The sequence below is a fragment of the Dama dama genome, chromosome X, assembly GCF_033118175.1.
Source record: "Dama dama isolate Ldn47 chromosome X, ASM3311817v1, whole genome shotgun sequence".
Lineage (NCBI taxonomy): Eukaryota > Metazoa > Chordata > Mammalia > Artiodactyla > Cervidae > Dama > Dama dama.
The window spans coordinates 90,694,048-90,718,481 of record NC_083714.1 but is presented as its reverse complement, the minus strand read 5'-3'; the positions used below and the strand labels follow the sequence as shown (position 1 = coordinate 90,718,481).

Sequence of the window (24,434 nt, the reverse complement as noted above, 5' to 3'; positions counted from 1 at the left end):
TAAAATTTATTACCAACAACTTCAAAAACAGAGAATAAAAAAACTTCCTAATCTCAACATCCTGATATAAACATTTTGCTATGTTTAAGAAGAACCTTCTAATGATTAATAATACTCTCTGAAATTAGAATGGACTAACTCAAATGGTAGGCAGCTCGCCATCACCAGAGATATTTAAGCAGTGACTGGATAATCACTCCTTGTGGGTGATTCAAAGGCAAAGAAAGCATCTGATAAAGGAATGAGCCCAGTGACCTCTAGCGTTACTGAGATTCTATGGTGAGCTGGAAAGTCTCATGATAAAGTATTCAGAAAAATATTTCTTAAGCCTCTGTGCAGGGCAACCTGGAGGCAGAGATAATAACTAGTTGAGAGGTACCTACTTTGAGGTACAACTATGTTCACCTCTGGCCCCAACCCCTACCCCTGACTTGAATCCCCAAATTACAGTGTCAGAAGCCAACTTAATGGTTGCCTAATTCCTCACCCCTATGATCTGCTGCTTGATTCCTTCTGCGGCCTTTGCCAAATAGTTATCTTGTCTCTGTTTAAATACCTCCAGTGATGGGACTATCTTGTCCTTTCAAAGCTGACCATTGCACAATATTTGGTCATCTTGAACCATCATAAAGTTCTTCCTTAGGTTGAGTCAAAATATGTTTTCCCAGAGCACATGCCCTTTGTCCCTCTTACAGAGCAAAACAAGATGAATCCATCTTCTATGTGATGATGGTTCCGACATATGAAAACTTGATCCCAAACCTCCACCACCCCCTTTTTGATCCCTTCTTCAAGTTCACATACAATGATTCTGGAGTCCTCTCATACTCCTGGTCTCTGTGCTTCGTGCATGCTCCAGGTTGCTAATGCTCCTGTTCTTGTGTGGTGTCCAAGGGTAAAGACAGTCCTCCACTGTGGTCTAATAAGCAGAGAAAAAGGCACAAATGTAATCTTCCACATCCTAGCCCTGAATTCATTAGCATTTCAGGCAGCTAGTGTCAAAAATAATGAGCTTATAGGCACCTCAAACACATGAAACCTTTTCACAGAGCCATATCTCTCCTACCTTACACTTAAGCATTTGGTTTTAATGAAGTTGACTACGAAACTTTACATTTCATTTCCCTGGTTCATTATGGCCTCTTGGGATCTTCCTGAAACCAGCATCATTTACAAATTTGATAAACATGCAGTCAATGTCCTGATCCAAGTCATTAGTTAAATTATTGGACAGGCCAGGGACCTCCCTTCAAGCCCCCAAAGATCCATTAGTCACCAGCTGTGAATACACCTTTACTGTCCTATCTTCACCTCACATATTTTCTTCTTCTTCTTTTTTTTTTTTTTTTACATATTTTCTTCTTATCCACAAGGACATCTCAAACCAGGACATTCTTAAACAAAGTAAGATTGCATTCTGAAATCCTCTTTGGAAACAAGGAAGCAAGGGAGGGGAAGGGGTACAAAAGGAGCAGAGATGAAAGGAGTTTAACCTTTAGATCTTCCCCTCCTCCCTTTCCCCCAGTCCCATGATGAATTCCATGACCTCAGTCTCCACGAAAGAATTCCCAGCCACCAGCTCAGGTAGAGAAATTGGAAGAACTGAATTTAGGGTCAGAAAACCTGCATTCAGATCCATCTCTGCTTCTTCCCAGCTGTACAACCTTGAGCACGTTCGTTAACTTCTCTGAGTCTGTCTGCTCATCTGTAAAATAAGGATGCTCATGGTCTACCTCACAGGGTTGTAGTTAGGATTAAATGGGAAAATGGATGTGAATGTATTTTGTAAACTATAAGCACCATACAAGGGCTTCCCAGGTGGCACTAGTGGTAAAGAACCCACCTGTGAGTGCAAGAGACATAAGAGACGTGGGTTTGATCCCCGGGTTGAAAAGATCCCCTGGAGGAGAGCATGGCAACCCACTCCAGTATTCTTGCCTGGAGAATCCCATTGACAGAGAAACCTGGTAGGCTATACTCACAGGGTGGCAAAGAGTCGGACACAACTGAAGCGACTTAGCACAGCACAAGCACTATACAAATGTAAGATATCATCATCATTATATATTGAGTGCCTACTGTGTTCATCGATATAGGGTATAAAAAGATACATAGGCTATGGTCCTTGCCCTTGAGGAGGTCACAGTTTCGTAGGGGAGACATGAAGTAGAAGCATAGAGCAAATGAGGAAATCAACTCTGAATATTCATTGGAAGGACTGATGCTGAAGCTGAAGCTACAATACTTTGGCCACCTGTTGTGAAGAGCCAGCTTATTGGAAAAGACCCTGATGCTGGGAAAGACTGAGGGCAGGAGGAGAAGGGGGCAACAGAGAATGAGATAGTTGGATGGCATCATTGACACAATGGACATGAGTTTGAGCAAACTCTGGAAGATAGTGAAGGAGAGAAAAGCCTGGGGTGCTGCAGTATGGGGTCACAAAGAGTCGGACACGACTTAGCAACTGAACAACAACAAATAGGGCAAATGGCACAAGTCACTATGGTAATTTAGAAAAGGAGAGGTCCCTTCAGACTGGGGGAAATGAAGGAAGGCTTCATGGATTTCCATCTGCACCTCAACGTGTAGCTTGGATCTGACAGAAATGGCTGAAAGAGGACAGCATTCCAGGTGGAGGAACCTGGGAATGGGGATTTATGGAGCGTATTTGTGGGGGCTGGAAGCGGTCCTGTTTGGCTGCAAGAGGCCATGAGGCTGGTTGGCCACATTGCAATTTGTTTAGACATAGTCATTCCTAGCACATCCATGACAGAGCACTTGGCCCTTCAGAAGGGGGCCCAGGATTTGAGCAGAGCCTCTGAGGTCTGATGTCTGCTACTTCTCAGCTTACCACCTTGGAGAAAAACAACTCTTCTGGAGGCTGGAGGCATCTGAAATGGTTCCAGGAAAGTCACCATTTTCCTTATCTGCAGCTGAGGACTAGGTCTCCCGGAAGGGTGGGGGCTAAGGCGCCATTTAAATCCTAGGAACCTTCCGCTGGAAGATTAAAGATTTAAGTGTTTTTACTGAATTAGAGTTATCCACCATATCTGAAAGGTTACTTATTTTTCAATTCCATGTGGGGAATAGGGAGGGAGAGAAAAATAGTTCAAGGACTCTCAAGGTCCATTTCCTGCCAGTTTTCTTTGGAGTTATGCTTATGATTTGGTGCCACCTGGTGTCCGAGATGGAATATAGCAGCCTCCTTCCTAAGTTGAGAGCGCCGGAGCGCCGCCCAGCATCTATAGGAGGAGGCTAGCTCCCTTCCAGTAGGGTAGAGTCGCTCTGGGGTCTGCGTTAACATAAAAAAAAGATGGAGGAAGAGAAAGTGCTGCTCCAGTCAAGCCTCTTGGCCATCATTTTTTCTGTCATTAAAGCTTCTATTTTCCTCAGAGTAACCCTGGAGATGTGTGCATTTCCCAAGGACTATAGGTTTATGTTTGCTGTGTCCTCCTCTTTCCACCCCCCTCCCACTCACGCTTTCTTACAATGGCTTAAATATCTGTAACAGACAAGAGCTCTCGTTCAGATCTGACCAAGAGACACTGCTGTGAGCCTCTAGGGTGGCCAAGGGAGGAACAGTGAAAAGGTCTGGCTCCCCCTTGAGCTCGGGCCTAAGGGTTTCCTCCTGCGTGAGTTATACTGGTCTAGAATGACTGAGCTCAAACTCTTCCATAAGAAATCAGCTCCCTGAGGTTACACTTTGCTTCATGTGCATGTGTGTTTAGTCGTGTCAGACTCTTTGTGACCCCATGGACTGTAGCCCACCAGGTTCTTCTGTCCGTGGAATTTTCCAGGCAAGAATACAGGAGTGGGTTGCTATTTCCTTCTCCAGAGGATCTTCCTGACCCAGGGATCGAACGGCATCTCCTGCTTTGGCAGGCGGATTCTTTACCACTGAGCCACCTGAGAAGCTCCTTAGACTTCCTACAGCCCTTCTAAATGGTTAGGGGAGGGAAAATGAGAGTAGAACAGCAAGTGGCCCCCTTTGCCCTCAAACCCCATTCCTGAATAGATTCAAAGCAATCAATAAAACTAAAACCAAACTAGTCTGATGATGCCTCACAATGGGGTAATACTAGAGGGGGCTTAAGGGGGTCACTTGAATTGGGATGGCCAGAGCTGAGTAAGGATAAGACTGAGCTAGTCAAGACGTGAACCCCTCTGCCACCGCCTGCATTCTCAGGTACCCTTGAAGTCTCCTTTTCTGTTGTGCCCATCTTCTTAGGCACAGCCTTTGCAGGCTTTTCTGAGTGTTGGGAATCTTGGGCAGCTCCCAGTTTGGAGTATGGATTGTGGGTGGGAGCGTGAAAATGGTTAAAGTGCAAGTGGAAGGAATCAACTAGATCAGAATGCTTCCATTCTCAGATCACAAAATATATACCTTCCAGCTCTTCCCTGGTCCCTACAATTCAGGGCAGCATAGTGGATGACCCCTAACTTGATGGGCCAAGAAGTTAACAAATCCCTTTTTATCCTGTAGTTTAGTTACAACCGGATTGCCATTAAAAAGAAGATAACATATGTTAGGAAACTAACAGATAATAAATCTAACAAAAGCACATACAAATAGTTTAGGTTGGTTAACTAACATTTCTCGCGTCCTATCCTGGACCAACTAAAGGCTAACTATTGGTGAACTTATCTGGTACAATGTACAGGGCACCCAACCAAGTCCTTTTGTCGGGACAACCTTGCAAAATCAAGTGAGGTCTGAAGTTAGAGCAAGCTGCCTAGACTTCAGGCAGCTGACATAAATCTGGTGAGATTGGCAGTCCCCGGTTGAATCTGCCTCCCACGTTGCCTTTTGGCCTGGCACCCAGCTGCCCTCTGGTTCTGCAGTCCTCTTGACTCCTGGGATCCCTCACTCTTTCCAGCTCCCTGAGAGAGAAGCGCCCCAGTGAAACTCCACCCCCTTCAAATGTCGTTTTGATGGTTTTTAGGACCTATGTTTCCATGAACATAAGTGTCGTTTTGATGGTTTTTAGGACCTATGTTTCCATGAACATAAGTGTGCTTATGAATTTAACTGACCAAAAAAAAATTTGGATTCGAAACTGCTTCTGTAAATCTGAATCCTAGGTGGCTGTTCCTGTCATTCTCACTAGTATCTCGTTTAGTCCCCTAAAGTGGCCATGTGACCTTGATGGCAAACGCCATCTTTCCAAGAAACCAGCCTTCGCTGCATCAGCTCCTCGGACGGCTGCTCGCGCTCTGTCTTTTCCGATTTCAAAGCCTTTAGACCGCCCACCGAGACCCTTTTTCCGGTCTGAGAAGCCTGGAAGGCTCTCAGGTCATTTGTGGAGCAGATGTGATTGACACCGTCGATGCCTAATGAATGCTCGTCTCCTTCCCAGCTCGGATTACTAGTTCCGCTTTCTTTCCCTGCTTCTTTTTGATGACTCACCCCTCAAATTCTTCACTCAGTGTCCTTCCTAATTATCGCCCCGCCCGTTCTTTCTCTCTTCGCTCCTAGTTGTCCTCCACCCTTGGGGGAATGGTTTTTGTGAATCCTATCGGGTCTAGTCTTTACAGTGTACTTGAACCATATAGAAGCAAAAAGCAGAATTTCCGTGCAGGAACGTGAAGGTTTTTTTCCTTATAAGGAGCTTAACCCGTCACTGTTCTTTCAGCTTTCCCTTTCTTGTGATGGGGTGGCTTTCTGCCTCTGTTTCCAGCTCAATGCCAAACCCCAGGCGGCTCTGAGTTCCTAGCAAAGGTCAGGCAGCCCCGCTCCCCTGGCTGGCCTCGCAGAGGGAGGAGTCAGGGGAGGCACGATTAGGTTTGGAAGTTTTCAAACATTTCTGTCAGTCTCTTGGGCATCTACATCAGGCCACATGTGACAACTGTGCTTGGGACTGCAGCCCCAAAGAGGAAACAGACCTTGAGTCGTTAATGGTGTGGGGAGGGGAGGGAAGGGGGCGATGGGGAGGGGGTGAGAAAAACAAGTAGGGGGCTGAAACCGAACTAAAAAGCTGTCCTGCACCCAGTCCATTTACACAGACGGACTTCCCCCTGGGTAAGGGTCCTCACAGCATGCTTTGCTGGTTAGAGTCAAGTGAAGCAAGCATTAATAGTAGATCTATACTAGAAAGTGGGAAAGGGACTGGCTAAATGTGTCCCCTTTGGGCATTTGTAGGCTCAGTTGCTCAGTTGTTTACACGCTCATCACTACTTACCCCTTCTCTCTCTTATGCCACAGCTAAAACCTGTGATTCAAAGCTTCAGTTCGCCTAGGTTTAATACTGCTTGTATAGGGCTTTGTAGGTAGTGGGTGCACAACAAATTCCCTGGAGTATCATACCAGAGGCTAGAGACTCAGGAACCACCCCATCTGCAAAGTGCTCTCAGCTATTCAGAGGGAGCTTATGCACTTTGGTATTGTGTCTCTGGGAAGAAAGAGTAGTTTGTCACTTGGGGAAAAGAAGTTGCTGAGAAATATGTAAGGCACCTTCCTTTTCTGTTCACTCCTCATCAGCCTCGCTGCTTTTCTTTTGGAGGACCCTTGGCTAAGTCCCATCCACAGCTCATTTGCATTGTCCAGGCTTGCCCCTCTGGCCTCTGAGAGGAATGTAGCCAATGAATAAGAAAGAAGCTGCATGCTTTCTGCCCCTGCTGGCATGAACAGCAAGTAGGGACACAAATCCTATCCCTTCCTCAGCTCTGCTTCCACCTCCTCTCCTTCATCTTCATCAAAAAACAATCTGGAAGCATTTCTCTACTCAAAACTCTATCTGTCCTCATTAGTTTACACATAGCCCTTGCCCTGACCATCAAAGGCAACAAGGGCTAAGTGACACCAAAAATGCAGAAAGCACACATGGAGATGGGGGAGAGAAGTGGGTTTATGTGGTAAAATATGTAGTCCAGAGATATTTATGCCAGTGGTACATCTGGGGATCAGTGTACTTTGTGGCTAAGAAATCAGGATGCTGCTGCTGCTGCTGCTGCTGCTAAGTCACTTCAGTCGTGTCTGACTCTGTGTGACCCCATAGATGGCAGCCCACCAGGCTCCACCGTCCCTGGGATTCTCCAGGCAAGAACACTGGAGTGAGTTGCCATTTCCTTCTCCAATGCATGAAAGTGAAAAGTGAAAGTGAAGTCGCTCAGTCATGTCCGACTCTTAGCGACCCCATGGACTGCAACCTACCAGGCTCCTCCATCCATGGGATTTTCCAGGCAAGAGTACTGGAGTGGGCTACCATTGCCTTCTCCAAGAAATCAGGATAAATGCATGTAATTGTGATGAAAAGCGGAGGTGGGCAGTTGTGAGAGTTTTAGGCCTAGGTGGATTGGGACAAGCAAAGCTATTGCTTCTTAATTGTAAAAGGATTTCTAGAGGAGGTGGGATTTCAGAAATAGGTAAGTGACAGAACAAAATGACCATAAGGTATTTACATCCTGAGGTCGGAATAGATTTAGATGGAGTAGACTTTGATCAGGAAAGCTTGAATAACTGCTGATTGTTATTCTTTTTCCTCCTCTTTTTTCAGTGCATATTTGTTGAGTGCCAACTCTGTCCTAGATATTGGGAACATAAAAATAAGAATGATAGCAGGGACTTCCCTGGTGGTCCAGTGATTAGGGGTCCAGCTTGCAATGCAGGGGACACAGGTGCTATCCCTGGTTGGGGAACTAAGATCCCACATTCTGCAGAGTAACTAAGTCTGAATGCTGCAACTACCGAAGCCCGGGCACTCTGGAGCCTGTGTGCCACAGCTAGAAAGTCCGTGCACCACAATAAAGGATCCTACATGACCTAATGAAGATCCCGCAAGCCACAACTAAGACGCGATGCAGCCAAATGAATAACAAATAAATAATGTTCTTTTAAAAAAAAAGAATGATAGCAAATAGTTATTGAGTACATATCATATGCCAGGTTTTGTGTTAAGCATATTATCTTATTTGTGTCTCACATTGGCCTTATGATGCAGGTATCATTATTATGCACATGTTGCAGATGAGCAAACTGTGGTTCAAAGAGATGAAGTGACTTGCCCCAAGATAATACATCTGGCTGTAAGTGGAAGTGATGAGATTTGAATCTAGGCAGTTAGAATCTAGAGCCCATGAATTTAATCGCTGTGCTTTACCTAATCTGCTAGCTGGATACTGATAGAAATGAAACTCCTTTGATGGCAAGGGAAGCTAGAATATGGAGGGCCAGGACTTTAAAAGCAGACCAGGTAAAGTAGAAGATCCCAGAAGCAGCAGCAGAACCTCCAGCCAGTTGTTTAGACAGGCAGGTAGAGCAAGCATCAGGGTAACCAGGATGCAGCAGACACTAGGAAGGAGCCCAGACTGGCAGGTGGTTGGCAGCCAGAATTTCTGGCAGCCAGTGACAGAGGCTATGCCATGGGGCCTGGACTTCCAGAGCCTGATGCCAGATGTCAAAGGTCTGGCAAGAGCCGGATAAAGCACTATTCTAGTAAAGACTAAGTGGCCATACAGGGCACCAAGTTAGGACTGAGGAGCTGGGGCCACCTGAATGAGGCTTAAAGGATGGGACCTAGGAAAGAGCCCAGTTATTAGAGCTAGGAATCAACTGCATTCATTCATCCTCCCATCTGTTCTTTCAACATCATATCTTGAGCTTTCACTATGTTTTAAGTGCTAACACTAGGCTCTGGGGTAAGGCACAGTCTATTGGGGTGTGAGTCAGACCTATAAAACAGATAGCTACAAAACAATGATTAGTTCTAGTATTATTATTAGAGGCATGAACAGACCCTGTGTGGAGGAGGAAGGAGACTAACTTTCCTTGGGAGAGTTCACAAAGAATATTAACTCTGAGCTGGGTCTTCAAAGAAGAGGGGAAATTTCCCAGACTCTGGAGTGGTAGGGAAGATTTCAGGCAGAAGGAATATCATGAGCCAAGGTATAAAATTTTGAAAAAGTAGGCTACATTTGGAGAACAATAAGCAATTCATACTGGATCATGGGGTATACAGTAGGGAGGAGGGGGATATAAATCTGAAGAAGACTTGAGGCCAGATTATGAAGGCTCTTGTGGGTGCTGCTTCACAATCTTGGACATTTTCCTACAAGTAAAGGAGACCCAGCTGCAGTCTTTATGTTGACAATTGATGGGATTGCGTTGGAGTGTTTCAGGAAGACTACGTGAGAAATAATGTCCAGATGTACTGGAGGCAGGCAGATCACTCAGGAGGTTATTGCAATTGTGCAGGTAAAAAATGATGGGAGCTTGAATTAAGATAGTGACAGCGACTATTAGTTCAGGAAAATATTTCTGAGGGAGAACTGACGAGACTCAGTGACTGATGTGGTGAATGATTGGGGAAAAGGAGTCACAGACAATGCCAAAGATTTCTTGATTGATGGCTGGATCTATAGTGACATCATTCACATAAAGATTGGAATATAGGGTGAGGAGTGGGCTTTACAAGAGAAGATACAAACTTCAAACTAGAAAACTCATCAGTTTGAGGTATTCTGAGTTGGAGGTGCCTAGTGTTGTGCTGGTAGATGTTTAACTACCAGCTCTGAGTGCTGGAGGAGATCCTTAATCTACTTATTTTGGTGATGTAAATACACTCCACATAGCCAATTTCAAGCTACCAGTGTGACATCAACCCACTCACAAAATTCCTGAAAATTTAACAGTCTCAGGGACCTAGAAAGGACTTTGCCAGGTAACCAGGGGCACAGAATTTTGATGGCATTATTTAAATAATTTTGAGACCATACCACTGGATTTAGTTAGGATTTCCAAACTCCAGTGGAAAACCTAATGGGTTCATTAAACTGCTAACCCAAAATCAAGCAGAATAAGAATGAATTATATGGCACTGAATGAAGGATGATTATGACTTTTGTTTGGAGTATTGCTGCTGGATTTGAGGAACCCCTTTCTCTTTTCTCTTAAGTTAGCTATACTAATAACAACTAGTAAACTGTACTTTTGTAAACAGAAATGAAACTTTTCTCCCTGACTGATTTCTCCAGAATTTTAAAACTCTTATTGAGTATTCTTATTTCTATGACAATATAATTATTTGCATAAGTTCAATAAGAATCTGTCCTCCTCATAACAGGACATAATTAGAAACATTGCATATATAACCCAAGATGTTGATCAGAATGTCATATTTGAAAATAATGTGCTAGAATCAGATATGACTAGACAGTTTTACAGAACTAAGATTGACTTTATAGAACAATGCTTACAAAGTCCTCTTGAAAAAACTGTCCTGGTACCTGGCTTACAGATTTCCCAGATTTACAGGTGAATAAAGAAGGTCACTTCTTGCAAGGAAAGCCCAGGAATCTTGGGCTATTTGGGAGACCTCAAGAAAAGAGGAATTCATCTATAAATATTGCAAGTGAAATCTGGTGGCAAGTTCTTGGCTTGGCTTCAAGAAGGCCTTTGAAAGTCTAACGTGGAATTCTTTATGAAAAGTTCCAGGAAAGCAAACTTTAAAAAGTGTATGTGGTCAATTACCATTTTTTGCTGCATTTATGTAAATAATCAGGCCAAATCTAATGAGATGAGATGTAGTTTGTAAACAAGAATCGAAAAAGTTGGGGGTGACTGTAGAGAGAAATCTTGTGTTCCATAGAAAACTATAGTATACCTCTGTTGGTTATTAGATTGTAGTCCTGTTTGTTGTCTTTGAACTATTTTTCACCTCTTAGTAAACTACATTTTATTTTCTACTTTGTTGTCTACCTGTAAATTGGATTGAATCCTGTCAACTTGCACATTTTGTCAGTCCTTACCAGCTTCTTAATTCTTCTAGTTTCCCTCAATATCTGGCATTTCCAATTTACAAACTGGCATTTCCAAGTTTTCTCTCACCCTCTTGACTTGGTGCTGCTGAGAAGTAAAACATCACTGCCCAGGTCCTTACTGGGATTCAAGGTTGTCTGGTAGCTGACCTTCCCCCATGATCTAAAGAAGCTATGTAAGCTGAAGCTGGACAACTTAATGTAAACCTCAAAGGGGCCATCACCACAGCAGATCATATATGGGCAACCTTTGTGCTTGCTGCTGTGTGGGTCACTCAGGAAATTCACTGGAATACTCGCATCTTTCATGTTCTGCTCCAGGAAACAACCATGCAAACTTCAAGTTAGAAAACCCATCAGATTGCCACTGCTGTCCTCATTCCACCAGTATAAGGAAATTTTCTTTGAGCCCAGTGTATATACATCTTCTTGACTGGCTGCTTTCTGGATTCAGAAACTGGGTTTATAATCTGCTCCAACCACTAACCTTTGTAGTTATTTTATTTCCACAGAAATTCCCCTCATTAAATGCCCAATGGCTCACATCATCCAGCAAATATCCTCTACTTCCTAGTCTTAACATATGGTTCAACTGGTCTCTAATAAACAAAAGGTGACCAGATGAGAAATTAAATTGTTTAGAGAAAAGAATAATATCTTTTCTTTGGTCTGTCCAGTTCAGTCTTGGCAAAGAATTTTTTTTTTTTTTTTTTTGGTTGCACTGGGTCTTTCCTGCGGCATACAAGCTCTTCATTGTGGTATGCGGGCTTCTCTAGTTGCAGCACACAGAATTCTCTAGTTGCAGCACATGGGCTCTCTAGTTGTGGTTCAGTTCAGTTCAGTTGCTCAGTCATGTCTGACTCTTTGCGACCCCATGAACCGCAGCACACCAGGCCTCCCTGTCCATCCAAACCCATGTCCATTGAGCCGGTGATGCCATCCAACCATCTCATCCTCTGTTGTCCCCTTCTCCTCCTGCCCTTGATCTTTTCCAACATCAGGGTCTTTTCAAATGAGTCAGCTCTCCGCATCAGGTGGCCAAAGTATTGGAGTTTCAGCTTCCGCATCAGTCCTTCCAATGAATATTCAGGACTGATTTCCCTGAGGGTGGACTGGTTGGATCTCCTTGCAGTCCAAGGGACTCTCAAGAGTCTTCTCCAACACCACAGTTCAAAAGCATCAATTCTTCGGCGCTCAGCTTTCTTTATAGTCCAACTCTCACATCCATACATGACCACTGGAAAAACCATAGCCTTGACTAGACGGACCTTTGTTGTGGTGCATGGGCTTAGTTGCCCCACAGCATGTGAGATCTTAGTTCCCTGACCAAAGATTGATCCCATGTCCCCTGCACTGAAAGGCAAATTCTTAACCACCGGACCACCAAGGAAGTCCCTTGGCAAAGAATTCTGCTAAGTCATCCTCCCATCTTTGATATATGATCAAGTTCTTCATTCCACACTTCAGTTGTGTAACTCCTTGGCCTGCCATTAGTAAGATTGTTAGGTCAGTTTAGCAAGAATCCCCCATCCTTGACATGTCCTCTTAGTAATTTTCCATCCACTGACCCTTTCACTCTGGTTATTGGCTATAAAATCCCACTTGTCTTTATTGTATTCAGGGTTGAACCCAATCTCTCCTGTGTCTTGTAAAATTCTTCTTTATCATTAAGTGAGGGAAAATCTGATGAAACTTCAAGGAGAAATAGATGAATCCACTATTATAATTGGAGACTTCAACACTCCTGTATAAGAAATGGACAGATCCAGTAGGCAGAAAATAAGGAAGGACATAGTTGAATTCAATAGCATTATTAATCAACTGGATATAACTGACATACATAGGTTACTTTGTCCAACAACAGTAAAATACACATTTTTCTCAAGCTCGTGTGGAACATTCACATAGACCACATTCTGGGCCATCACAAATTCAAAAGAATAAAGATCATATGATGTCTGCTGTTAGGCAACAAGGGAATTGAAATCAATAACAGAAAGATAACTGGAAAATCCCAAAATACATGGAGATTAAACAACACACTGCTAAATAATACAAAGGTCAAAGAAGCAATCTCAAGACAAATTTTAAGATATTTGGAGCTAAATGAAAATGATTACACAACTTATCAAAATGTGTGGAATGCAACAAAAACAGTGCTTAGAGGGAAATTTATAGCACTGAATCCTTATATTCAAAAAGAAGAAAGATCTAAAATCAATAATCTAAGTTTCCACTTTAGGAAACAAGAAAAAAAAAAGAGCAAATTAAATCCAAAGAGCAGAAATCAGTGAAATTGAAAACAAGAAATCAATAGAGAAAATCAACAAAAATAAGCTGAGTTTTTGAAAAGATCAATAAAATTGATAAGCCTCTAGCCAGGCTAACTATAGCTACCTAAGAAAAGGAGAGCACAAATTACTAATATTAGAAATGAGAGAGGGATCATTGTAAAAGGATAATAAAGGAATACCACAAACAACTCTATGCCCACAAATATGGCTACCTAGATGAAATGGACCCCACTCCAGTACTCTTGTCTGGAAAATCCCATGGATGGAGGAGCCTGGTAGGCTGCAGTCCATGGGGTCGCTAAGAGTTGGACACAACTGAGCGACTTCACTTTCACTTTTCACTTTCATGCATTGGAGAAGGAAATGGCAACCCACTCCAGTGTTCTTGCCTGGAGAATCCCAGGGACAGGGGAGCCTGGTGGGCTGATGTCTATGGGGTCGTGTAGAGTCGGACACGACTGAAGTGACTTAGCAGCAGCAGATGAAATGGACCAATATCTTGAAACACACAAGCAGCCAAAACTCACGCAAGGAGAAAAAGACAATCTGAATAGGCTGATTTATCAATGAAATTGAGTCAATACCCACCTCCCCCCTGCAAAACAGAAAACACCAGATCCAGATGAGTTCACTGATGAATTCACCCAAACATTTAAGGAAGAAATTATACCAATTCTCTACAATCTCTTTTAGAGGATAGAAGGAAAAGGATTACTTCCTAACCCATTCTATGAGACCAGCACTACTTTAATATTAAAACCAGAAAAAGACATTGCTAGAAAAGAAAACTACAAACAAATATCTCTCATGAACATAGATGCAAAAATCCTCAATGAAATATTAGCAAACCAACTTCAGCAATATATAAAAAGAATTATACACCATGACCAATTAGGATTTATCCCAGGTATGCAAAATGGGTACAACATTCAAAACTCAAGTAATGCAGTCAATCACATCAATAAGTTAAAAAAGAAAAATTGCACAATCATATATCAGTAGATGCAGAAAAAGATTTGATTAAAATCCAACACTGATTCATGATAAAAAAAAAAAAAAAACCTCTCAATAAATTCCTCAGTAAATCCAAAAGAATCAACAACAACAAAAAAACCCTCCTGGAACCAATAAGCAATTATAGCAAGGTTAATATACAAAAGTCAGTTGCGGACTTCCCTTGTGGCTTAGTGGATAAGAACCTGCCTGCCAATTCAGGGCACAAAGTTTCAGTCCCTGGTCTGGAGAAATTCCACATGCCGTGGAGCAACTAAACCCATGTGCCACAACTAGTGAAGCCCACGTGCCTAGAGCCTGTGCTCCACAACAAGAGAAGTCACTGCAATGAGAAGCCTGTGCACTGCAATGAAGAGTAGCCCGTGCTTGCCACAAATAGAGAAAGGTCGTGCAAAGCAATGAAGACCCAGCAGTCAAAAACTAAATAAATAAATTTAAAAAGTCAGTCACTTTCCTAAATACCAGTAATGAATACTTGAAAAATAGAAATTGAAGACACAATATCATTTACATTAGCACCCTCAAAAATCAAATACTTAGATATAAATCTAAAAAAAATGTATAAGATATACATAAGGAAAATTCCAAGACTGTGAAGAACAAAAGTGAATAAGAACTAAGCAAATGGAGGGACTTCCCTGGTGGTCCAGTGGCTAAGACTACACGCTCCCAATGCAGGGTGCCTGAGTTCGATTCGTGCTTAGGGAATTAGATCTCACATGCCTCAACTAAGAGTTTGTGTGTGCAACTAAAGATCCCACATGCCACAACTAAAAAGATCCTACATACCACAACAAAGATTGAAGATCCTACATGTGGCAACTCAGACCTGGTGCAGTCAAGTAAATAAATAAATATTTTTTTAAGTTTGTTATTTAAATAAATAAATGGAGAAATGCTTCATGTTCATGGAGCAGAAGACTCAATATTGTCAAGATGTCAGTTCTTCCCACTTGATGTATATATTCAAAGAAATCCCAATCAAAATCCCAGCAATTTATTTTATGGATATCAGCAAAGTGATTCTAAAGTTTACATGAAGAGGCAAAAGACCCAGAATAGCCAAAACAATACTGAAGGAGAAGAACAAAATTGGAGGACTGACACTGTCCAGTGTCAAGACTTACTGTAAAGCTACAGCAATCAAGACATTGTGGTTTTGGTGAACGAACAGACAAAAAGATCAATGGAACAGAATATAAAGCCCAGAAATTGATCCGCATAAATAAAGCCAACTGATCTTTGACAAAATAGCAAAGGCAATACAATGGAATAAAGATAGTGCTCTCAACAAGGGTTGGAACAACTGGACATCTATACCAAAAAATGGATATAGGGACTTCCCCAGTGGTCCAGTGGCTAAGACTCCACACTTTCATTACAAGACATATGGGTTCCCCTAATTGGGGAACTAAGATCCCTTAAGCCATGCTGTGTGGCCAAAAAATAAAAAAAGGAAATTCTCAGGAAATAACATAGGCGAAAAACCTAGATGACTTTGGATATGACACTGACTTAAAAAAAATAATTTTATTGATTTATTTTGGCTGTTCTGAGTCTTCACTGCAGTGTGGGCTTTTCTCTAGTTGCAAGGAGTGGGGGCTACTCTTTGTTTCAGTGCACAGGCTTCTCATTATGGTGGCTTTGCTTGTTGTGGAGCATGGGCTGTAGGGCGCTCAGGCTTCAGTAGTTGCATCACGTGGGCTCAGCAGTTTTGGTTCCCAGGCTCTAGAGTACAGGCTCAGTAGTTGTGGCACACCAGCTTAGTTGCCCCAAGGCATGTGGGATCCTCCCAGACTAGGGATCAAACCCATGTCTCCTGCATTAGCAGGTGAATTCTTTACCACTGAGAAACCAGGGAAGCCCAGCAATGACTTTATAATACCAAAGGCACAATCCATGAAAGAAAGAACTGACAAGCTTAAGAATAAAATGAAAAACTTCTACTCTGTGAAATAATGTCAAGAGAATGAGAACACAAGCTACAGACTAGGAGAAAATATTTGCCAAAGACACATCTGATAAAGGACTGTTATTCAAAATATGCAAAAAAAAAAAAAAAAGGAAACCTCTTAAAACTCAATGGTGAGGAAACAAACAACCCAATTTAAAAATGGGCCAAAGACTTTAACAAACAGCTCATCAAAGAAGATAACCAAATGGCAAATAAACGTACAAAAATATACTCTACATGTATGCCATCAGGGAAATGCAAATTAAAACAATGAGATACCACTACACACTTATTAGAATGCCCCAAAGCTGAACACTAACAGTACCAAATGCTGGTGAGGATATGAAACAACAGGAACTCTCATTCATTGCTGGTGGACATGCAAAATGGAAGACACTTTGGAAGACAGTCCGGTGGTTTCTTACAAAACTAAACATACTCTTACCATATGACCCAGCAATTGAACTCCTTGGTATTTATTCAAAAGAGTTGAAAAATTAAGTCTACTCAAAAACCTGCAATGAGATGTTCATTACAGCTTTATTCATAATCGGTGCAACTTGGAAGCAACCAAGATGTCCTTCATTAGGTGAATGGATAAATAAAATGTGGTATATTTAAACAATAGAATATTATTCATTGCTAAAAAAGGATGCGTGATCAAGCCATATAAAGGCATGGAAGAACCTTAAATGCATAGGACTTCCCCTCTGGCTCAGTAGTAAAAAAAATCTGCCTGCAGTGCAGATCCCTGGGTTAGGAAGATCCCCTGGAGGAGGAAATGGCAACCCACCCCAGTATTCTTGCTGGGAAAATCCCATGGACTGAAGGGCCTGGTGGGCTACAGTCCATACAGTCACAAAGAGTCGGACACAACTGAGCAACTGAGTATGTATACACTCACACACAAGTGAAAGAAGCTAATTGGAAAGGGCTATATACTTAAAATTTCAATGTAAAACATTCTGGAAAAGACAAAACTTTGGAGACTGTGAAAAAATTAGTGCTTGCCAGGGACTGGGGTTGGTGGAGAGATGAATAGGCAGAGTACAGAGGATTTTAATGGCAGTGAAACTACTCTGTATGATACTATAATGGTGGGTATATATCATTTGCCCAAATACATAGAATATACAACACCAAGGGGAATCCTAAGGTAAACTATATATGAAGATATATTCATCTACTGGCCTTGCACAGATTCCAGGAGAGGAGTATGGGAGTTTGCAAAGAAATGGATGTTCACATTGGGAATAGCTGGAATGAGCTGGAGGGGTGGAGGTGGGAAGGAACCATCAAAACCTGAAATAGAGCTCTAAGAGTCATCAACAAACAGATAGTACTTGAAAGCAAGAGAGTCAAGTAAATCACTCAGCAATAGGCTTGGAGTAAGAAGACACTGAGGAGGACGTGGGACTGCGCTGTGTCTTGTTGGAGAAGCAGGACGATTCGTTACCTACCGGGAGTGTCTTTGGCTGTGGGCATCCCCCGCTGTTCTTTAAGTTTTTGCTCTCTTTTCAGCCACACAAAGCTGCACCCAAGCTTGTTTGACATCTGCTCTGTCAAGTGTCCATGATGTTGGGCCCTGAGAGAGGTGAAGGCTTTGTGGTCAAGCTCTGTGGCCTGCCGTGGTCCTGCTGTGTTGAGGATGTGCAGAATTTCCTCTCCGACTACATGATCCATGATGGGGTCACAGATGTTCATTTTATCTACAGTAGAGAAGGCAGGCAGAGTGGTGAGGCTTTTGTTGAACTCAAATCAGAAGATGATGTAAAAATGGCCCTTAAAAAATACAGGGAAAGCATGGGACATCAGTATATTGAAGTGTTCACGTCCCACAGAGCCGAGATGGATTGGGTGTTGAAGCACAGTGGTCCAAACAGTGGTGACACTGCCAGTGATGGTTTTGTTCGACTTCAAGGACTCCCGTTTGGATGCACCAAGGAAGAGATCATTCAGGTCTTCTCAGGGTTGGAAATCATGCCAAACGGGATCACATTGCCTGTGGATCCTGAGGGCAAGACTACAGGGGAAGCCTTTGCGCAGTTTACTTCACAGGAGTTAGCAGAGAAGGCTCTAGGGAAGCACAAGGAGAGAATAGGGCACAGGTATATTGAGATGTTCAATAGCAGTCAGGAAGAAGTTAGGTCATACTCGGATCCCCCACTGAAGTTCATGTCAGTGCAGCAGCCGGGGCCCTATGACCACCCTGGCACAGCCAGGAGGTATACTGGCATCATCAAGCAGGCAGGCCTGGAGAGGATGAGGTCCGGTGCCTACAGTTCAGGCTATGGGGGTTATGAGGAGTACAGCGGCCTCAGTGATGGCTACAGCTTTTCCTCCGACCTGTTTGGGAGACCTCAATTATTGTCTCTCTGGGGTATATGACTACAGGTATAGAGATGGTGAGTTCACTGTCCAGAGCACCACTGGACACTGCAGCCATATGAGAGGGCTGCCCTACAAAGCCACAGAGAATGACATTTACAACCTCTTCTCCCCGCTCAACCCTGTGAGAGTCCACATTGAGACTGGCCTTGATGGAAGAGTGACCGGTGAAGCTGATGTTGAGTTTGCCACTCATAAAGAAGCCGTAGCAGCCATGTCCAAAGACAGGGCAAACATGCAACATAGATACATAGAACTTTTCTTGAATTCCACAACAGGGGCCAGCAATGGGGCATATAGCAGTCAGATGATGCAAGGCGTGGGGTGTCAACCCAGTCCACTTACAGTGGTCTCGAGAGCCAGTCTGTGAGTGGCTATTATGGGGCTGGCTATGGTGGCCAGAACAGCATGGGTAGATATAACTAGTTTTGTAGTAGCTTTTGAGTTATTTCAGTCAAATTTTCACAGGCAGCCAACAAGCAGTGAAAAACAGTTATTACTCTAGAGGAAGCTAGGGGACCCATTTTGCACCATGAGTTTGTGAAATCTGGATTAAAAAATTACCTCTTAAGTGTTTTCTCATGCAAACTTTCTTCTAGCAAGTGATATTGAGTAAAATAAAACTATTTTCAGCTTTTGTTGATTAACATTTTGGTAGTATACTTCTGGAGTGATGTTATCTGAGTTAAAGTAGCTTTAAGTATGTTAAATGTGGATCTTTTACACCACATCATTGTGAACACATTGGGGAGGCATGCTTTTTTGGAAAACTCAAGGTGCTAGATCCCTAATTCAAAGAGGACATTTCTCATGTTTGTTCATTCTAGCTTATTTTCATTTAAAATCTCTTAAATTTAAGCTTTTTAAAAAGTTAGTTTTGAAAATTGAGACACATTACTAATACTGTAGGAATTGGTGAGGCCTTGACTTAAAAACTTTCTTTGTACTGTGATTTCCTTTCGGGTGTATTTTGCTAAGTGAAATTTGTTAAATTTTTTTGTTAACTCAACTTTTTTCTTAAAAAGACTTTTTCACACACACACACACACACACACACAAGAAGACACTGAGGCTAGATTTCTGGGAACATCTACAGAGGAGCCCGAGGAGGACAATACAGACAAAAATCATGAGCATGATATAATGGAAACCAAAGAAGGAGTAATTTTCTAGAAATGAGATTTGTTCTTAACATCACACACTACTGAGAAGTTCCCTCTGAAGTATGTCTGCAGCTTTTCTAATATGGAAACCACTTATCAGCATAATGAAAGCTGATGGTTGGGGCAGAGACCAGAATGCAGAGACTGAACTATGATGTGAAGATGTCAGTGTTAACTATTTTTTCTGAAAATCGGAATCTGGGTAGTTCTTTTCACAATAGCAACACTAGTTGTGTGTGTGCTAAGTCGCTTCAGTCGTGTCAGTGCTTACTCAGTCGTATCAGTCATGTCTGACTCTTTATGACCCTATGAACTGTGGCCTATCAGGCTCCTCTGTCCATGGGATTCTCCAGGCAAGAACACTGGAGTGGGCTGCCATGCCCTCCTCCAGGGGATCTTCCTGACCCAAGGATCAAACACAGGTCTCCTGAATTACAGGCAGATTATTTATTGCTGAGCCACCAAGGAAGCCCACAATACCAATTACCATATGTTAAATAACAAATATATAGAAGGTGAGTATTACAATTTCTTTCAACTCAGGAGAACATATTATTGGGTGCCTTGGCTTTTGGGGATATGAAGAAGATCAAGGTGAGGTCACTGTCCCCAAGGTGCCTATAACACAATAGGAGACAGACAAAGAGGTCTGGGGGCATAGATGAGGGAAGCATAATTTCTATCAGAAGGGTTTGGGAATCTGAGAAATCCTGACAGAGGAAATGACATTAGAGCTGGGATTTGGAAGATGAGTGGAAATTCTCCTGGTTGAGGGTGGAGAGGGCATTCTAGGTAGAGGGACACAAAGGCAAAAGCTTGTAGACAGAAATGTCCCTGCCATGTTTGGGGATGACTTGTGGCTCAGTGCAGATAAAGGGCATGTTAGTGAGTTTGGACTTTAATAGAGATAATGGGAAGCTTCCAGAGTTATTTTAAGCTAGATCAGTCACATGTCCAGAATTGAAAGAGTCCAATTGCAAGTGGGAAGACACACTGAGAGACTTCCATAACTTTCTGAGTAAGAGAGGATGAGCGCCTGTTCTAAGAGGGTAGCAAAATATTGGAGGAGAATGAAACAAACAGCAAAGCAAGGCATTTGAGCTAATTTAGGAAATAAAGATGATGACTTGGTGATTGATCATAGTGAAATTATTAATCTCTCGAGCTCTGGAATCAGGAAGAATTCTAGTTCTGCAACATTCCATTTGCGTGCTCTTAGAAACATTATTGGGCTTCCCAGGTGGTGCTAGTGGTAAAGAATCCTCCTCCCATGCGGGAGGCTCAAGAGACTTGGGTTTGATCCCTGAGTCAGGAAGATTCCCTGGAGGAGGGCATGGCAACCCACTCCAGTATTCTTGCCTGGAGAATCCCATGGACAGAGGAGCCTCATGGGCTACAGTCCATAGGGTCGCAAAGAATCAGACATGACTGAGCAAGCACAGACACATTATTTAATATTTCTGAGCCTCAGTTTCCTCATCTGCATAATAAGGATAATAAAATGCCTACTGTGTAGGACAAAACAAGATTAAGTACTAAATAAATGTTAGCGATTATGTTTAATATTATTTTTACTGCCAGCTAAATTGCAGTGACTGATGGAAATGCCCAATAGGCAATTAGATATGTGAATTGAAGTGTGAAAGGAAAATATGGACCAGAGATTTTTGATTTGCCTTATTACCTTGGAGGGTGGTTGCACTGCTGTGAAGGGCAGAGACGGAACTTTGCAGAATATTTGCACTTAGAAGTGGTAGGAGAAAGTGTACAGAAAAGTAGTGGTATATGTGTGAGAGAGAGAAGTCTTACCTTTGAGAGGATCGTTTTAAACTGCTAAATGCAGTGGCTTCATCTAAATCCTTAATTCCTGACACCTCTGCACCATTAGATGCAAGTGACCTCTTCAAACCTTCTTTTAGAAACTCTCTTCTTCAGTTTCCATGGCATTCGGTTCTCTTCTATCTTCTCTAATTATGCATAGAACGTCTCAGCCTTATCTTGTGCCAACTCCTTCATTTTATAAATGAGGAGACAAAAGAGCCAGAAAATGGAAGTAGCTTATTCAAGGTTCACTGTCAATTGTTCCTTCCTTGTCTTTATTTCCACCCTTTTCTCACTTCCCACAGTTCTTTGCTCTTTGCCCTCCTATACTCACTTTCTCTTTCTAAAAACTCATCTTTTTGCACAGTTTCTAGGATTGCTTTTAGGTTTTTTGATTGCCAGCTTGAAATCTCCCATCCTTGCCTCTCTCCAGAGCTGCTATCCCACCCTTTCAATAGTTAGTCAGATGTTCCACCAACACCTCATACTTAGCATGTCTGAAATATCATCTTTCCCTACAAGGCTAGCTTCCCTCTGACTCCATTACCATATCAATGCTGCCTTCATTCTCTTAGTCAGCTACTGCTACTGCTAAGTCGCTTCAGTCGTGTTTGACTCTGTGTGACCCCATAGACAGCAGCCCACCAGGCTCCCCGTCCCTGGGACTCTCCAGGCAAGAACACTGGAGTGGGTTGCCATTTCCTTCTCCAATGCATGAAAGTGAAAAGTGAAAGTGAAGTCGCCCAGTCATGTCCGACTCTTCGCAACCCCATGACTGCAGCTCACCAGGCTCCTCCGTCCATGGGATTTTCCAGGCAAGAGTACTGGAATGGGTTGCCATTGCCTTCTCCTTATCAAATCTGGTCAATTGGTCCTATATAAATTTCCATGTAGTGCAGGAGTTAAGCACACTGCCTGTAGGGACAAGACTGCCTGGGACCAAACAATGGTTTTGTGATATTGGACAAGTGAATTATTTTGAACCAGAGGCCATTAGAGCTGGAAGAGAACTTAAAGATAATTATTTCCCAAGGCGTCACCTTTTTCAGAAAAGAAATCTGAATCCCTGAAAGGTAAATCCCCACAGCCTGTAAATATGAGTCAGGACTGGAACCCAGGACTAACAGAGCTCCAAGTCAATGTGCTTTGTCCTGCACCATTGGTGCAGGTCCTGCTGTCTTATTGGACGTGTCACCACTGCCAACTCCCAAGACTGAATATTTTTAACTTTGTGCCTGGATTATTGACACAGCCTTCTATCTACTCTTGCAACCTTTCCTTTAACCCATCCCCAGTTCATCCTGCCAAGTTAATCTCCCTAAAGCTTCATTTCCATCTTGTAATTCCCCTCATTGAAAAGCTTTTGGTGGTTCCTCCTTGCCTACCATATAAAATTCAAATGTCCGAAAGTGAAGTTGCTCAGTCGAGTCTGACTCTTTGTGACCCCATGGACTGTAGCCTACCAGGCTCCTCTGTCCATAGGATTTTCCAGGCAAGAATACTGGAATGGGTTGCCATTTCCTTCTCTAGGGGATCTTCCCAACCCAGGGATTGAACCCCGGTCTCCTGCATTGTAGGCAGATGCTTTTACCATCTGAGCCACCAGGGAAGTCTCAAATGTCTGAGCTCGGTATCAAAACTCCTCCAAAATGTGCTGCCAGCCCACCTTTCCATGCTTCATTACCCATACTACCCTTTTATACTTCATGACCCAGCCGTGCCCAAAACTCTGTGTTCTTTGAACAGTTCATGCACTTTCATGCCCTACTGCCTTTTTACATAGTGTTCTCTCAACTTTGTCTTACTTTGATTTTCTTCCTGTCAAATTCTTATTCATTTTTCAGGGCCCAACTAAATGTCCTAGTGCATGAATACTTTTCAGATTCCCCCAGTCAGAATTAATCTTTATGATAACGTATGTGACAGGAATTGACAACATAGCTGAGTGTTTAGTGAGTTCCTGTCTCCCTTTTTTTTACCTGTGTTCCCACAGCATATTGCTTATACTTCTTTTTAACATTTATTTCACTTACCTTGTATTTAAGCTGATTATTTAACCAACAAATGAGACTTGTCTCATTTATCTTTGCATCCTCCATGGCCCCAAGAGAGTTCCTGGCACACAATGGGTACTTAACAGATATTTATTGAAAGGAAAGGAAAGGAGAAGAAAACTGTGGAACCAAGTCTTGAGACACCCCTTCATTAGTAATTCAGCAAGACCAACTCCTGTTGCTGAACATGGAGTGACATGTTAAGAGAAGAAAAATCTGGGAAACCCTGTTGGCCAATCTTCAACAAAGTGCTTAGGAAGCCTTGGTTCAACCTGACAGTTTGCTTGAGGGCGATAAGGTAGGAGAGATGAGACAACTCAGATAAAATTCTTATCCACACATTCTTGAGCCTCTTTTTTTGGGGGGGGATGGGGGGGCAAAAATACCATTCCCTTCTCCAGGAGATCTTCCTGAGCCAGGGATCAAACCCAGATCTCCCGCACTGTAGGTGGAACACTTTACCGCCTGAGCTACCAGGGAAGTTCCACACATTCTTTAAAATAAGCTGAGATCAATGCAGGTCCATTGTTCCTTGCCAGCTGGTTTACAAATAGCTAGAGAGAGCAGTGACCAGTCCTAAAGAGGGGAGAAGGTAGAAGTAGAACGTCTTTGGAGCCATTTGCAAAGGGAAGTTACCATGATCCATGAGTTTATCTTTCCCTAGAAAAGGATTCTTTCTGTCAGTTGAAGTATAGTTGATATATAATGTTGTGCTAATTACTATTGTACAGCAAAGTGACTCAGATATATATATATATATATTCTTTTTATATTATTTTCCTTTAAGGTTTATCATAGGATATTGAATATAGTTCTCTGTGCTGTAGAGTTTATCCCTTCTGTATATAAAAACTTACATCTGCTAACCCCAATCTCTCACTCCATCCCTCCCCCAGTCCCCTCCCCCTTGGCAATCACCAGTCTGTTCTCTACGTCCGTGATTCTGTTTCTGTCTCATAGATATGTTCGTTTGTGTCATATTTCAGATCTCACA

At 42.6% G+C, this 24,434-nt stretch overlaps 1 pseudogene; it reads left to right on the top strand.

Annotated features, from left to right (window-relative positions):
- Window positions 1-17,586: 17,586 nt before the first annotated feature.
- On the top strand, window positions 17,587-18,828 carry LOC133051792 (heterogeneous nuclear ribonucleoprotein F-like; annotated as a pseudogene).
- The last annotated feature ends 5,606 nt before the right edge of the window (window positions 18,829-24,434 follow it).